Source organism: Pleurodeles waltl, chromosome 3_1 (genome assembly GCF_031143425.1).
Source record: "Pleurodeles waltl isolate 20211129_DDA chromosome 3_1, aPleWal1.hap1.20221129, whole genome shotgun sequence".
In the NCBI taxonomy this organism is placed as follows: Eukaryota; Metazoa; Chordata; class Amphibia; order Caudata; family Salamandridae; genus Pleurodeles; species Pleurodeles waltl.
Genome location: NC_090440.1, coordinates 746,826,293 through 746,843,789, shown reverse-complemented (window position 1 = coordinate 746,843,789; position 17,497 = coordinate 746,826,293).

The window sequence follows — 17,497 nt, the reverse complement described above, 5'->3', positions numbered from 1 at the left end:
GACACTGTGGCACTACAAGGAGCCCCTGACACTAGCATGGACGATGAACTGCCCACCACCTCCGCCGGTGCTAGTGGACAGGACGCCCCGCCACAGGACAACCACACCAGCACCCCACCCCCTGCAGAGGGAGAACCACCCCGCAAACGGTCCCTGAGATCGAGGACAAAGACAGAGCACGATGCCAAGACCTCCGCCAAGAAATGAGACCACCCTGATTGTCATCCATCTGTCCCACCTTGTCACCCTGTCCATCCTTAAACTGCTCCAGCTCCACTTCCTATGCCCCTTTGGACAATGCACCTGTGAGACTAATAGACTGGACTCTGCCATGGACATTCCTCCGCCTTCACCCCTCACCATTTCACTACCCCCTCCAATATTGAGCACTTAAATAAACGCACTTAAAGCACAAAACAATCTGGAGTCTGTCTGTGATTATGAAATAGTGTATTAGCAATTACAGTGACAAAATGCTCTTTCAATTGTAATGTCAACATACCTATGTCACACAGCTCTAGTCCATGAGGAATCAAAGCAGATGTCACACAGTGGGACCCACATCTGTGAAATCGTAAGGGAAAGTGACAACTCAGTGACCATACACTGGGTGAAAACGACAGACAGTAGAGAGGTAGTAGTGTTTAAGTACATGTAGTAGGCAGGTCTGTACTCTTACCTGTGTCTCACTGGAAATATTGCAGGATCACTGAGTCCCTGTTGTTCATGTCTTCTTCCTCTGCTTCCTCGTCTTCACTATCCACAGGCTCCACAGCTGCAACAACACCGCCATCTGGACCATCTTCATGCAGAAAAGGCACCTGTCGTCGCAATGCCAAGTTGTGAAGCATACAGCAGGCCACGATGATCTGGCACACCTTCTTTGGTGAGTAGAATAGGGATCCACCTGTCATATGGAGGCACCGGAACCTGGCCATCAGGAGGCCGAAGGTCCACTCGATCACCCTCCTAGTTTGCCCATGGGCCTCATTGTAGCGTTCCTCTGCCCTTGTCCTGGGATTCCTCACTGGGGTCAGTAGCCATGACAGGTTGGGGTAACCAGAGTCACCTGCAAATGTCGAGGGACAAGTGTTAGACACACACTAACCTGTAGGGTAACCCCAAACCCAGACAACCATTCCCACTGACTTGCCTCCAGGTGCTCACCTAATAGCCACACATGGTGCCTCTGGAGTTGACCCATCACATAAGGGATGCTGCTATTCCGCAGGATGTAGGCGTCATGCACTGAGCCTGGGAACTTGGCATTCACATGGGAGATGTACTGGTCTGCCAAACATACCATCTGTACATTCATAGAATGATAACTCTTCCGGTTTCTGTACACCTGTTCACTCCTGTGGGGGGGGGGTGGGGGGCAAAGCCACATGGGTCCCATCAATGGCACCTATGATGTTGGGGATATGTCCCAGGGCATAGAAATCACCTTTCACTGTAGGCAAATCCTCCACCTGAGGGAAAACGATGTAGCTCCGCATGTGTTGCAGAAGGGCAGACAACACTCTGGACAATACGTTGGAAAACATAGGCTGGGACATTCCTGGTGCTATGGCCACTGCTGTTTGAAATGACCCACTTGCAAGGAAATGGAGCACTGACAGCACCTGCACTTGAAGGGGGATTCCTGTGGGATGGCGGATTGCTGACATCAGGTCTGGCTCCAACTGGGTACACAGTTCCTGGATTGTGGCACAGTCAAGCCTGTATGTGATTATGACATGTCGCTCCTCCATTGTCGACAGGTCCACCAACGGTCGGTACACCGGAGGATGCCGCCATCTCCTCACATGTCCCAGCGGACGGTGCCTATGAAGGACAACAGCGAGCACAGAGTCAACCAACTCAGAGGTACGTACCCACAGTTTACCCAGAACACCAATCATACACAAAAGGTAGCCTGTATGTGTGTTGAGTCTAGGCCTAGGTATGTGTGACGCAGTTGGAAATGAAGCCATGTGGGCCCCTGAAATGGCGGCTGCCTGACCTCTAAAGTAGGACAATGGGATGTGAGGTAACAGCGCTGGCGTTGTACACCGTCGCGGTAGGCGGTCAAGACCGCAGCGCAATGCTGCATTGGTTAACATTGGACCCTATGGGTCCCAGGAGCCAATGACGATGTACGCCGGCGGTGACGGTACGCACCGCCGCGGACGTGACCGCCATTTTCTATCTGTTTAATCACTCGATACCTGATGTTCGACAGGAGACTGCAAGTGCTGCAAGTGCTGCTGTGACCTCAGTCTGGAAGAGACAATGGCTCGAGTGTCTGGGGAAAGGGCCCCTGCCTTCACATCGGAGGAGTTGGAGAATCTCGTGGATGGGGTCCTCCCCCAGTACACGCTACTCTACGGTCCTCCAGACAAAAAGGTATGTACACAGGGAGCATGTTGTATGGGCTATGCCTGTGTGGAGAGGGCTGGATGTAAGAAGGAAGGGGGGAGAGTGCTGCGTGCATGAAAGACGGTGAATGCATGTGCCACATGGAAAGGGTAGGGATTGGGGCCAATCACTTTGACGGTGCAGTTGGTAATAACTTCTCTTTTTCCCCTGTACATTTCATGTAGGTCAGCGCCCACCAGAAAAAAGATATTTGGCGTGCCATCGCCAAGGACGTCCAGACCCTGGGGGTCTACCACAGACGGAGCACCCACTGCCGTAAAAGATGGGAGGACATTCGCCGCTGGAGCAAGGAGACAGCGGAGGCTCAGCTGGGGATGGCCTCCCAACGTGGGAGGGGTGCACGTCGCACCATGACCCCCATGATGTTCCGGATCCTGGCGGTGGCCTACCCGGAGTTGGATGGGCGCTTGAGGGCATCACAGCAGCCACAAGGCGGTGAGTGCACTCTCATTCTGCTGACTTTGCGCGCAGTGGAGGTGTCTGGGTGGGGGAGGTGGGCTGTGGGTTTCCCTAGGCCAGGGCGAGTTCCGTAGGCAAGGCCCCTCCGTAAGGCAGGCCATGTGGCACCCCAGCCCACCTCTGTAGAGTGCCAAGTACACCTAGTCATGCCCCTGTGTCATCTATGTGTACAGATGTCGTCCATAGCCTTGTAGGCCATTTCCCAGGAATTGAACAGTGAAGCCCAAGAGCGCGGCGTAGTGCAGGGGGCTTCTGTGTCTGTCGTGTCCGCCAACGGTAGCGGTAATGCATGCACTCAACATGTCTCTCTTCTGTCTCCCCCCCCCTTTTTGTGGTCTCCCTGTTCTTGTGTGCATTAGCATCATCAGGTGGAGGAGCAGTGGCACCGGAGCACGAGGGAGCTGCATCCCACATGGCCCTGGAGGGCGACACTACGGAGTCTGAATTCACCAGTGGGACGGAGGGCGAGGGGAGCTCCACGGCGGGGACAGGAGCTGAGACCAGCGACATGGACTTGTCCTCTGATGGGAGCTTCCTTGTGGTGGCGGCAACATCTGTGCCCCCCGCATCTACAGGTACAGCCGCCACCCCCCTACCAGCACTGCCCTCCCAGCAGCCCCTCAGCCTTTGACCCGTGCCCGCTCACCCAGGAGGGTGGGCATTACCTTCGCCCCAGGCACCTCAGGCCCTGCCCCAGTCACCCCTGCTGCCCTCAGTGAGGAGGCCATTGACCTCCCTAGGTCCCTCACTGTTGGGCAGTCTACCATTTTGAATGCCATCCATGGTGTAGAGAGGCAGTTGCAACAAACAAATGCATTCCTAGAGGGCATTCATTCTGGTCAGGCGGCCCTTCAGAGAGCTTTTCAGACTCTGGCCTCAGCACTGATGGCAGCCATTGTCCCCGTCTCTAGCCTCCCCCCTCCAACTTCCTCCACTCCGACCCAATCCCCTGTACCTCAGCCTATCCCAAGCACACCTACAGACCAACATGCACACACCTCAACACCCAAGGGTAGCTCAGGCAAACATAAGCACCACACATCCCACAGGCATTCACGCATCACACACATGCAGACACAGCAACATCCACTGCCTCCACTGTGTCCCCCTCCTCCTCGTCTCCCTCCTCCCTCCCAGTCTCGTCTACACTCACACCTGCATGCACTACATCTACAGCCACAACGTCCCTCTCCAGCACACCCACCACCACACCCCGCTCACGTGCAGTCACCACCCCCACTACCATTGACACGTCCCCTGTGTCCTCTCCCAGTATGTCTGTGACGCCCCCTCCCAAGATACACAAACGCAGGCACACACCCACCCAACAGCCATCCACCTCACGACAGCCTCCAGCGCATGCACCTTCACCCAAAGTCACCAAACGTACACCTCCTACAACCACCACCTCTTCCTCCACTCCCAAACCCCCTCCAGCTACCCGTCCCAGTGTGTCCCAAAAACTTTTCCTGTCCACCCTTGACCTCTTTCCCACACCTCCCCCACCCGTCCATCTCATAGGTCCCGAACTAGCACCTCAGCCACAACATCTCCGGGACCAGTGGTGCCTGTAGTCACCGGAATCTGGAGTGCACCGGCCACCAGGGCAGCCAGTGTGGCACGGAGCCACAGCACAGACAGTCCCCCACCTGTGAAGCATCAGAAGTTGGCCAGTGCCCGGCGGGAGAGGGGGAAGACTCCAGCCACAAAAGCCGCTCCCAGGGGTCCCGGTGGAGTGTGGAGTCAGCTGTGACACCTTCCAAGGTGGGGAAGGGCCACAAGAAACCCGGCAAGTCTGGGAAGAGCAGCATGGCGGAGAAGACCGCCATCATCCCCGCTGCCCAGGAGGCCACCGCCAGCACCAGCCCAGCTGCCCAGGAGGCCACCGGCAGCACCAGCCCAGCTGCCCAACAGGCCACCGCCAGCGCTAGCCCCGCTGGGCCATGAATGACTGCCAGCACTAGCCCCGCTGGGCCATGAAGGACCGCCAGTAAAAGACCCGCTGGGCCTTGAAGGACTGCCAGCACTAGCCCCGCTGGACCATGAAGGACCGCTAGCAAAAGCCCCGCTGGGCCATGTAGGACCGCCAGCAAAAGCCCCGCTGGGCCATGAAGGACCACCAGCAAAAGCCCCGCTGGGCCATGTAGGACCGCCAGCAAAAGCCCAGCTGGGCCATGAAGGATCACCAGCAAAAGCCCCGTTGGGCCATGAAGGACTGCCAGCAGCTGAGACCCTACAATGGAGACCGCCATCTCAAGCACCGCTGAACAGGGCACCGCCATCTCAAGCACCGCTGAACAGGGCACCGCCATCTCAAGCACCGCTGAACAGGGCACCGCCATCTCAAGCACCGCTGGCCCATGAGCGGCAAGGGCACTGACGCAACTGAGTCCGTCACGGGGTGAATGATGCACTCTGGGCACCATGCCCCCTCCAGAACCAGTGGAGACTGTTATCCACTTGTGAGACTGTGGCTTTGCACTCCCCAGGATTGAACAGTGGCCAACCCACCCACTGTAGAGACTTGTGAGACTGTGGCTTTGCACTCCCCAGGGTGGAACAGTGGGCAACCCACCCACTGTGGAGACTTGAGAGACTGTGGCTTTGCACTCCCCAGGATTGAACAGTGGGCAAACCACCCACTGTAGAGACTTGTGAGACTGTGGCTTTGCACTCCCCAGGATGGAACAGTGGGCAACCCACCCACTGTAGAGACTTGAGAGACTGTGGCTTTGCACTCCCCAGGATTGAACAGTGGGCAAACCACCCACTGTAGAGACTTGTGAGACTGTGGCTTTGCACTCCCCAGGATTGAACAGTGGGCAACCCACCCACTGTAGAGACTTGTGAGACTGTGGCTTTGCACTCCCTAGGATTGAACAGTGGGCATGGGGCCACCTTGTGGATTTGGCATTGTGCACTCAAGCGGCTGAGGTGCCCCCCTTTCCCTCCCCCTGAGGTGCCTGTTTAGTTGCTGTCTGATGCCCCTGCAGTGTTCTCTCCATCATGGTCGGGGATCTTGTGTGGGCCTCGCCCATACGGTGTGGTCCCAGTGTTCCACGGACTTTCTTAGAGCACTACCTGGACTACTATGCTTGGTATATATTATGTACATGGTGTATATATGTATTTCTGCCTATTTGCTTTTACTATATTACAATGGTTACACTCATTTTCTATTGTCTTTGCATTCTTCCAGGGGGTTTGGGGGGTGTAACTGTGATGTATTGATATGCACTAGTGTGTGTGTTGTAGTGGGTGAGGGTGAGGGTGGGGGTGTTGCATGTGTGTGTCCCTGTTTTTTGCCTCCCCCCTCCCCTGTGTCATAGGTGCAGTACTCACCGTGGTCTTCGCCGCCGGCGTTCGTGCTCCTGGTAGAGGAGCAGGAAGACTATTGCAGGGAGAATTTGGAGTTCCGGGTCCATGGCGTCCTCGTTCCTCGTGGAGTGTGTAGAGGTGAGCGTTTTCCCTTCGGGATTCCTGTTTCCGCCGTGTTTTTATCCACGGTGAATCCGCCCCGGAAAAGGTGGCGGATTGGCCTGTCATGATAGTGTGGGCAGTACATTGTCTCCCGCCTGTCTGTTGGCGGTGACCGCCGCGCTGTTTGTTTGTACCGCCGTGGCGGTCGGAGTGTTAAAGTGGCTGTCTTTGTTGGTGGTTTCCGCCACGGTCGTAATTCCAAATTTTTTACCGCCGGCCTGTTGGCGGTCTTACCGCCGCTTTAACACCGACCGCCAGGGTTGTAGTGACCACCAAAGTCTTTCTTGATATCCATTTGCAGTCGGTCTGTCCAGATCCTTAGGAACAACAGGATGCTGATATTGTATGTCACCAAGAAGAGTGCTTGATGTCCCTTCCTGCGTAAAAACAATCCTGCCTACACCACAGACACCCTTGCACTATGATGCAACCGCCACCGTGAGATCAGCTGCCCCCTCCATAGCCCCCAGAATTTGACATAAACGATGCATGTTGGAAGAGGTGGCCAGGTGTGGGATAAGCCCACATTGATCTGGATGAACAAGGGAATCAAGCATTGGGAGTAATTTATTGGCTACAGGATCCTGTAATCGATATTGAGCATGGAGAGTGGGTGGCATGAGCTCACCAAATGTGGGTCCTTGCCTTGTTGATGAGTTTCACGGTATACCACTAGCAGTTTGAGAGCCAGGGTGGCTCGGAGCACCACATAGTACTCCACAGGTTAAGCCATCCGTGCCAGGGTCTTGCCTCATGCCATCTGGCGGATAGCCAACTGGAGTTGGAAAGGGGACAGGTGGGTGAGAGAAACCCTCTGCAGGAAAGCCCTGATCACTAGCGTGGAGGGTTTGGTATGAGGAAAAGTATAATTTCTCATAGTGTCAAACAAACACCTCATTGATGTCTGCCTGGGTATTAAGTATTCGACTCGCATCATCACAGATAGCCACAATTATTTCCCTGGGGATTTCTAATCGTAACAACCACGCTAGCATAAGCAATGGTTTATCTCCATCCACGTGTTGGCACCCCAAGGCGGTCTTATGGTCAAGAATGCTCGAGCGCTGGGCTTCATTGTGATACTGACAGTGGAGCCCTCCCAATCGTGGCTGAGCTTCCGCCACCGCCTAAATTTCCGCAGTCCGTATCCATGTCTCTAATTCTGTGACAGACTGAAGAAGCATGTTCTTCATCCCCCAGAATGTGCTAATACAGTGCTTTCTCCCGACCACCTTCATGACATCCCACTCTAGTCCCTGGGATGCAACCGCGCATCATTTTCAGCAAAGCATTGGGGAAGGTGGGTACCTATAGTCTCCCTGTAGGGCTTATCATTCAAAGCTTCCATCCACAATCTCTCTGTGGGAATGGCGGACCCGTCTCTCCCCCATTGAAAAGTAACCTTGAGTTGGTTATGATCAGAAACTGTCCTGTCCAGGTATTCAGAGGTTCGCACCAGTGGTCAGTTGGGTTCATCGATGGAAATCAGAGCAAGTGGATGCCCATCCAAAAAGCCTTCTAGCAGGACGTACCTACAGTTCAGATCAATGAGCACTCTTTGTCTCACAAATGGCATTTCCAGGGCCACCCAGATCAGAATCCCACAGGTGTACGCGGAGTACCCTTGCCATGAACTTGGCCACTCCAGCATCTGTTGACCTTCTCGTGTTCCTAATTTATAAGGTGTGTTTCTTGGAAACATGCAAAGTGAATATGTTGACGTCGGCGGTATACATAGATCCTGTGCTGTCTCATGGGTGTTGCTATGCCCCTAATATTCCAAGATAACACATTAAAGGAGGCGGTCATGGTAGATAGTGTTTGCCCTAAGGTAAAAGCATACAGACAGTGTCTCCCACTCAATAGACCAATCACACTTCGCCTCCCAGAGCCTTCCCGTCCAGTCAGCAAAGAATAAACATACAAAACTGCAAAACAACCCTACTCCAGGCTTAGATGCCAACGAGCATCGTGCCATCAAGTCCTAAAAAGAAAATTTAGATGTGACATACACTGTCAACAATTGAAAGTTCTTATGTAGGCGTCCAGAGGGGACGGGCTAGGCCAGAAGAACAATGTGAGTACCGTGTTGTGAGGGAGATCATCTGGGCCCAGTGGGAAGAAACTTAGTAGTGAGCCCCTATTACACAACATAGCAAAGAAAATACCAAACCTCTCAACATACAATTGGCCACAGTACTCACTTTACTGTTTATGGTTATCCATGCAGCAGGAGTCCTCAAGGGTCTGGCATTTTCCTGAAGGGAGTGCACTGTGGAGTGAACCGTCCCCAAAGAGGCAGAGCCATAAATCCCCACCTCTGGGTCCAGATCAGTGTCTGTGGCCAGAACTTGGTACCTGTTGGCGATGGGTGTGGCGATCTCAGCGACTGCACCCTCTCCTGAGAAGTGCCTGTTCATCCGTGGAGCAGGATTTAGTCTTACACAGTCGGCGCTTCGGTCTCCCATCGGACCATCACTTCAGCCATTGCCGGAGATATCAGGCTGCTCAGGTATGCCCTTGGAGCACAGCCACACCCAGGCCTCCTCCGGGTTGGAAAAGAAATGGGTTGAATCAGAGTCTACCACCCGCAGGCAAGCAGGGAATAATAGAGCATAAGAAAGGCCCAGGGCGCGGAGTTGAGCCTTAACTGCCACAAAGGTGTTACTCTTCCTCTGGACCTCAGCCTCAGCGGTGTAATCTGGGTAGGCTGTGATCGTAGCACCATTGTAGGTCCAGGGGTGCTTCACACTAAACAGCTGCAGCAGGCAGTCTCTGTCCCGAAAGATGAGGAAGTGTGCTATGATAGGGTTATAGGGTTACGGGGTGACCCCGCGAGTGGGGGATGTGCGGCCTTTCGATGGAAAATAATTTCCGGTCCTTGGCCCTCAGTATGGTAATTTTCAGCCATTCTTCCAAGAATGGCTTAGTTTTCAGGTTCTCATAACCCTCAGGAAACACAAAGATGCGGTTATTGTTATGCCTGGTTCGCCCCTCTGCATCCTCCGCTCTTGCTGCAAGGACTCTCACCTTCTTCTGCAATGTGTTCTTGAAAAGCCCTCAACGTGGGCCCAATGGAAGTCAGCTTCGATTCAGTCTCATCACCTTGCTCAGCAAACTTGGCCTGATCCGCTCGTAGCAGTCCGTTTTTGATTTGTATGGCCCCAATTGAGTTTCCATCACAATTTTGGAGTCCTGGATGGCTTGTAGGACCTTATCAAACATGCCTGTGTGCTTCACTAATGTGGATTCCAGTTGGCGGATCGTATCTGTCGAAGTTGGGGTGGCCTACAGTATGGCCATAATTGATTTTTGAGGAAAGTGATTTAGAGGTCTTAGAGCGCACCATGAAGCCAAACACCCTTAGTGCCCCTGTCCGAGAGGGCCATGCCAAAGAGTGGGAGCACGGTCGCTAGTATGAGGGACACAGACTGATGCAACCAGCAGGCAGCCAGTCTTCCAGGGTCCACTTAGTGTCATCCCAACTTCAAGGATGCTGCAGATGGTGTGCACCACCAGGGCTGTGGAGGCAACACAGGTCACTGGGGTGGGGGCAGGAGGTACAATCATGTTGCCTCGCACCATTAGAATCAACCTTCCCTGAGGCCAGTGACCCAGAATCCAGCCAGCTGTCTACAAGCCGTGGAGGGAGTGTCGCTGTATAGAAACAGCCCCAAAATCCTGAAAGCATTTGGCAGTCATGATGTTGAAAACTATCACAGGGGTGGGCAAGGGGAAGCTGCAAAGCTTGAGCTGCATAATCAAGAAGAACAAAGAGCAGCCACAACAGAGAGCCACAAATCTCACACTGCTTCAGAAGTATCCAGCGAGATGCACAACATGGAAGCAGCCAGTCCCCTTGTGCCAATAAACATGAGTTATGAAGCATGGTTAGAAGGAGCAGTCTTAACAGGCAATAGGCCCTATGGCCCCCCCCAGAAGAAACTCCAGCAAGCCTTTCAGGAGATGCGGGCCAGCCCTCCCCACAGTGTGGTGCAAATTAGGGCGGTACCTGCATGGAGGGGAAAGTAGGCAGTCTGGTCAGAGAGCAGCAGTCCGGCAAGAGTTGTTGGGGGCCTCATCCTTGCCCAGCCCTGTAGGTGATTATTGCATATCTCCCTAGGCTGCGGGAAGACACATGTTGCTGGGCGCGCCAAAGATGTCCCCAGAGGAAAGGGATTCAGTGCCATGATTTTTGCACTGGACATGGAACCGTTGGCTGCTGTTCTGCGCACTAGGAGTCCCTCATGGGGCATACGGGTCGACACAAACTGTCACAGCGTCTTTCTTTATACAGACCATGTGCTTATATACATGCAAGATTATGCCAGCACCCCACCTGCCGATGTCCTGGATGGCTTTGGTGATTTGGCAGGCCTTAAGGTGAATTGGGGCAAATCCTGATTTTTTCCACTGCTTTGGGTAGACCGATATGCGATGGGCCTTGATCCCTCCCCTGGTGCTTTGAGACCTTTCATTACCTGAGAATTAAGGTGTACCACAGAGAAAAAGATCTCTGGGAGGGTAATCATGGAAGAACCCGTTGCTCTATACGTCATTCAAAGATGCTCGTCCTCTTACATCTGTTATACTTTTTCACGGCCCTCCCAGTGATACTCAATAGGACCTTTTTTAAGACACTGAGAAGGCTGGAATCTGACCTGTTCTGGGAACCCGCCCGGAAGAGAGTCTCGATTTTGACATCACAACAGCCTATGTTGGAGGGAGTCTGGATGTGCCCAATGTGTAATTTTATTTTGCAGTGGCCCAGTTGCAGTGGCCAGTGAGATGGCTGGTGAGGAATAAGACGGGAGAGTACAAGCTTGTATTGACTGAGCTAAGAGGTGAGGGCCTGTTGCAGTGGTTATTGACACCTGGAGGCCCAGTACAGGAATTAATTAGGTTAGCACATATACCAAAAGTGATATGGAATAGATACATCCAACCCAACCTGAATCTACTCCCATGTGCACCGCAGCTTCCTCTCTGGGACATGCTGGCCACAGGGGAGTTATTGGTTGCACATGACTCAACTCTGTGGCGTGAGGCATCGATATTCCAAATGGGTGACCCGTTTGAGAAAGGTGTTCTGTAATCTTTCCAAGGTCTCCAAGATACCCAAAGGGACGGAGCGGGCTCCTTTCTCACTTACCAGGCCTTCAAACTGGCTATCAAAGACATGTGGGCGGCGGGTAATAGTGAACCCAAACTACATCAGGAATTACAGTACTATCTTATGCATGCGGTAGGATAAAAGGCAATATCTTAGCGGGGTGCAGATCGTACATTGAAAGGAAAACCTTGATGGGATGCATACCTAGGTACCACGCTCACTGTTAAACAATGGACGATGGCACTGGCGTATGTAAATGTGTGTCCCGAAATGCTTGCCTTAAATTCACACAGTTTAATTATCTCCACCAGACATACCACACCCCCACACCGCTTACACACAATGTTCCCAGGGACATTGTCTGCATGCCTCAGATGGGGCCATGCCGATGCTACATTTCTACACATGGTTTGGGAATGCCCACCACTCACTCAGGCCTGGACTCAGTTGCTGGAACACATCTCCACAGTAGTCGATATACCATTTACTCCTGTCCCGCTGCTTTGTTTACTAGGAATCACCAAATACCACCTGATAGTGGTAAACCTTACTCTGGCCCTGTTCAAAAGGTTGATTGCCATGTCATGGAAGGGGGTACTGTCACCCACAGTACTTACTTAGCTTCAAGTCAAGTAACACACAAATGGGCAGTGGCTGCAACGGACATCCTGATGGCTGGTCATCTCCGACAGGGAGGTGAGGCCGTGGTCACTCTCTGGGATACATACATCTTCAAGTTGTTTGATGAATTACATACACCCCCCAAGCCAATCCATTACACCTACTTATTCGATTGATGATCACACAGACCCAATCGTGGTGGATCTACTCCGATGACAGGGGATCACTGGAATGGACCATCTCCAGCAGTGATCCCATTCAGCTTCTCCCTCAGACCCTTCCTCCTTCTCCTTGTTCCTTTATGATCATGGATATTGCACGCTTTGCCTTCCTTCCTTGCCCCTCCCTCTCTCCTCCACACTCCAAGGGGATACCCTGCCGGAAGTTTAGTTTTTTTGTAGTTATCATCAATGTTTTTATATTTACGAACTATTGGTTGTTATTCAACGGACTGTATGTGCAACCCTGTATAGTATTGCTATTTGTCTTCCTTATTTTGCTATGAGGTCCTACCCACTGAGCCTCATATAGCGCTTGAATGTATAGATTAACAAAGACACACCTGCAGTTGTTATTTCTCATGACACTTGGAGTTCGGATTCAGAGATGAACGTTTTACTGCCCAATAGATCTTGTACTGTTTCATCTTCAAAATGCAAAATAGGAAATTTAAAAATATAATAAAGAATATGAATTTTAAATGTGAAGTCTCTGCTTATAATGGATTATGTGAAATACTAAATACAATCAAAAGAATTAGATAAATCAAGAAATATGTGAATGTTTTATATATTTTTTCTGTAGTTTGTTTTCTTTTTGATGTGATTTGAATAACTGCAATGCAATCAACTTTTAGGATTTTTTTTGTGGGAGTTTCTTGTGTTTCTTTGTTTACATTTTCAGCCTTGGGGAAGAGGCGTGTTCTCGAAACACGTACTAGCTGTACATGCGTCAAACTATTCAAATGTTCTTATGAGAGAATGTGATAAAGAACTTGTGCCCCTTAGCGCCCCCCCCTAACGCACTATGGGGCTCATTGTGAGCCCGGCGGGCGGCGGGAGCCGCCCGCCTGGAGGGAGCCGCCAAATGACCGCACCGCGGTCAAAAGACCACGGCGGCCATTCAGACATTTGCTCTGGGCCGGCGGGCGCTCTCCAAAAGAGCGCCCGCCGGCCCAGAGGAAATGCCCCTGCAACGAGGACGCCGGCTCAAAATTGAGCCGGCGTAGTTGCAGGGGTGCGACGGGTGCAGTTTGCACCCGTCGCGTATTTCAGTGTCTGCATTGCAGACACTGAAATACACAGTGGGGCCCTCTTACGGGGGCCCCTGCAGTGCCCATGCTGTTGGCATGGGCACTGCAGGGGCCCCCAGGGGCCCCGCGGCACCCCCTACCGCCATCCTGTTCCTGGCGGGCGAACCGCCAGGAACAGGATGGCGGTAGGGGGTGTCAGAATCCCCCATGGCGGCGCAGCAAGCTGCGCCGCCATGGGGGATTCCAAGGGCAGCGGAAAACCGGCGGGAGACCGCCGGTTTTCCTTGTCTGACCGCGGCCGAACCGCCGCGGTCAGAATGCCCTGCGGGGCACCGCCGGTCTGTCGGCGGTCTGAGACCGCCGGGGTCAGAATGACCCCCTATGTGCGCGCCGTATCTAAGATACAGTGCACCATGGCGGTAGTTAGGGAAGCTAGAGTCCAAATTTTTGACACTAGTTCAGAGCTTTGCAGGAATAGCATCAAAAATGTTCACACTAATCCTGCAAAGCCCACTGAGGCCCATTGTAAGCAATGATGTGCTTCCTTTTAACGCCTGCTTTGAGCAGGCATTAAAAGTGCCGAAAAAATGACGGAAAGAGATCTCTAAGATTTCTTTGTGCAATTCCTAATGGGGGAACGAGGGAACGCCCCTTTGCACACATTATGCCTGGCGCAGGCATAATATGCATAATACGCATGCATGCATGCTTTGTGCCACTTTGTAAATTTGGTGCGGCAATTTTAGCCTTGTTGTGGCACATTAGCGTAGTAAAAAATGACGCCAATGTGGCGCAAGGACGCGCTAAGGACTCTTAAATCAGCCCCTAAATATTTGAAAATAAAGAAACCAATTGGAGTGGAACCCATATGTGAATGGGACTTCTTCTTTCTGTTTTTTATTATTGTCTCCTGGAGGACTCTATTTTTTTTTCTAACATGATCTACAATTTATTTTCTTCGAGTTTTAAATAGTCTCTCATTCTGAACAATGTATTCGATTTTAGAGTAAATCAATAGGTCGTCGATCTAAGCAATAGCACTTATATCCAAAAAGTCCTGAATGGCCTTATTTATTAAAAAAATCATGGAAAGCTGAAGAGTCCAAAATGCATTTCCACAGTGGTGCTCTGTGCTCCTGAGAGGAGTTTGGTTGTTGGTCTAGAAGTGGAAGTCTTTTGAGGCCAGGAGGCTCCACGGGCCATGTTCCCATCCAGGAGGTGCGATCGCAGAGTAGCAGGACAGCAAGTAAGCAAGTATTTAGATGCTGGCATCTTGCTATATGGTGAAGGTTGTGAGAAGGGCTGGATGTTGGATGTGAAAGGTGAGATAGTGGCGCTAGGAATTGAAAACTTGGCGGCACTTCAGAAAAATCATTCAAGTCTTCTGGCAGTTGCACATGAGGGTACTGAGTAAACCGTTTGCAGGTTGGGACTTGTATGGGTAGTGTTGGAGAGGATATGGTTATTGGAGAGGAACTACTGTAGGAAGTTGGCTCTGTAAATACTATTTAAAGTGAGAGATAGTGTGCACAGAGACCAAGGGTTTCCCTTAGAGGTTGATAGTGGCAAAATTAGATAATACTAATGCTCTATTTTGTGGTAGTGTGGTCGAACAGTAGGCTTATCAGAGGGTAGTGTTAAGCATTTGTTGTACACACACAGGCAATAAATGAGAACACACACTCAAAGACTTAACTCCAGGCCAATAGGTTTTTATATAGAAAAATATGATTTTCTTAATTTATTTTAGAACCACAAGATTCAGAATTTAGGTAAGTACATAAATTGTAAGGTACTTCACACAGGTAAGTATGGAACTTTGAATTAAAACAGTAATGTACACAGTTTTGGCAAAAATGGCAATAAGCTAGTTTAAAAGTGGACACTGCAAAAATCAACAGTTCCTGGGGGAGGTAAGTTTTGGTGAGTTGCTCAGGAAAGTAAAGCACTTACAAGTTCAGTCTCCTTGGCATAGGCAGCCCACCGTTGGGGGTTCAAGATACCCCAAACACCCAGCACCAGCATTACAGGACCGGTCAGGTGCAGAGGTCAAAGTAGGGCCCAAATAGCATAGGTGCCTTTGGAGAACAGGGGTGCTCTGGTTCCAGTCTGCTAGCAGGAAAGTACCTTCGTCCTCGGGGAGCAGACCAGGGGGGTTTTGTAGAGCACTGGGGGGGCACACAAAATACAGGCACACAAAATACACTCTCAGCGGCACAGGGGCGGCCGGGTGCATGTGTATGAACAAGTCATCGGGTTTTGTATTGAAGTCAATGGAGGGACCCGGTGGTCACTCTGGCGATGCAGGCAGGGCACAGGGGGGATTCTCGGGCCAACCACCAACTGGGCTAGGATGAGGGCCATCTGCTGGTCACTCCTGCACTGGTGGTTGGTTCCTCTCGGTCCTGGGGGCTGCGGGTGCAGTGCTTTGTCCAGGCGTCAGGTTCCTTTGTTACCGGGCAGTCGCGGTCAGGGGAACCTCTGGATCCTCTCTGCAGGCGTCGCTGTGGGGGTGCATGGAGGTCGACTCAGGGTGTCCATGTCGCTGGAGTCGCCTGGGGGTCCTCTCTGCGGTGTTGGTTTCTCTGGACACGGGCTTGGGGCGTTGGGTGCAGAGTGTGAAGACTCACACTTCCGGAGTGAGGCTGGTGCCTTCTTTAAAGATGGCTTCTTGGTTGTAGTTTTGGACAGAGCTGCTGTCCTCAGGAGATTTTGGGTCCTTTAGTTGCAGGTCAGTCCTCTGAGTCCTCAGAGGTCGCTGGTCCCGCTGGATGTGTCGCTGTGCAGGTTCTTTGAGTCTGGAGACAGGCCGGTAGGGCCGGGGCCAAGTCAGTTCTTGTCTCCATCGTCTCTGCGGGGCTTTCAGGTCAGCAGTACTTCCTCTTTCTTCAGGTTGCAGGAATCTGATTTCCTGGGTTCAGGGTCACCCCTAAATACTCAATTTAGGGGGGTGTTTAGGTCTGTGGGGCAGTAGCCAATGGCTACTGTCCTTGAGGGTGGCTACACCCTCTTTGTGCCTTCTCTCTGTGGGGAGGGGGCACATCCCTAATCCTATTGGGGGAATCCTCCAAAACAAGATGGAGGATTTCCTAAGGCAGGGGTTGCCTCAGCTCAGGGCACCTTAGGGGCTGTCCTGACTGATGGATGACTCCTCCTTGTTTTTCTCATTATCTCCTCCAGACTTGCCGCCAAAAGTGGGGGCTGTGTCCAGATGGGCGGACATCTCCACTAGCTGTAGTGCCCTTGGGTGCTGTAACACCAGGCTTGAGCCTTTGAGGCTCACCGCCAGGTGTTACAGTTCCTGCAGGGTGAGGTGAGAAGCCCCTCCACCCAATACAGACTTTGTTCCTGGCCACAGAGTGACAAAGGCACTCGCCCCATGTGGCCAGAAAACCGTCTGGATGTGGCAGGCTGGCAGGAACTGGTCAGCCTAACACTAGCGTTTGGACTGGTATATACGGGGCATCTCTAAGATGCCCTCTGTGTGCCTTTTTCAATAAATCCCACACTTGCATCAGTGTGGATTTATTGTGCTGAGAAGTTTGATACCAAACTTCCCAGAATTCAGTGCAGCCATTATGGAACTGTGAAGTTCATGTTTGACAAACTCCCAGACCATATACTCTTTATGGCTACCCTGCACTTACAATGTCTAAGATTTGGCTTAGACCCTGTAGGGGCACAGTGCTCAGGCATCTATGCCCTCACCTGTGGTATAGTGCACCCTGCTTTAGGGCTGTAAGGCCTGCTAGAGGGGTGACTTACCTATGCCACAGGCAGTGGGTTGTGTGCATGGCACTCTGGGGGCCATGTCGACTTAGTCATTTTCTCCCCACCAGCACACACAAGTTGTGAGGCAGTGTGCATGTGCTGAGTGAGGGGACCCCAGGGTGGCATAATACATGCTGCAGCCCTCAGAGACATTCCCTGGCCACAGGGCCCTTGGTAACAGGGGTACCACTTACAAGGGACTTATCTGTGTGCCAGGGTTGTGCCAATTGTGGAGACAAAGGTACAGTTCAGGGAAAGAACACTGGTGCTGGGGCCTGGTTAGCTGGGTCCCAGCACACTTTCAATCATACCTAGCATCAACAAAAGGGAAAACGTTAGGGGGTAACCATGCCATCAGAGGCATTTTTCTACAACTACTG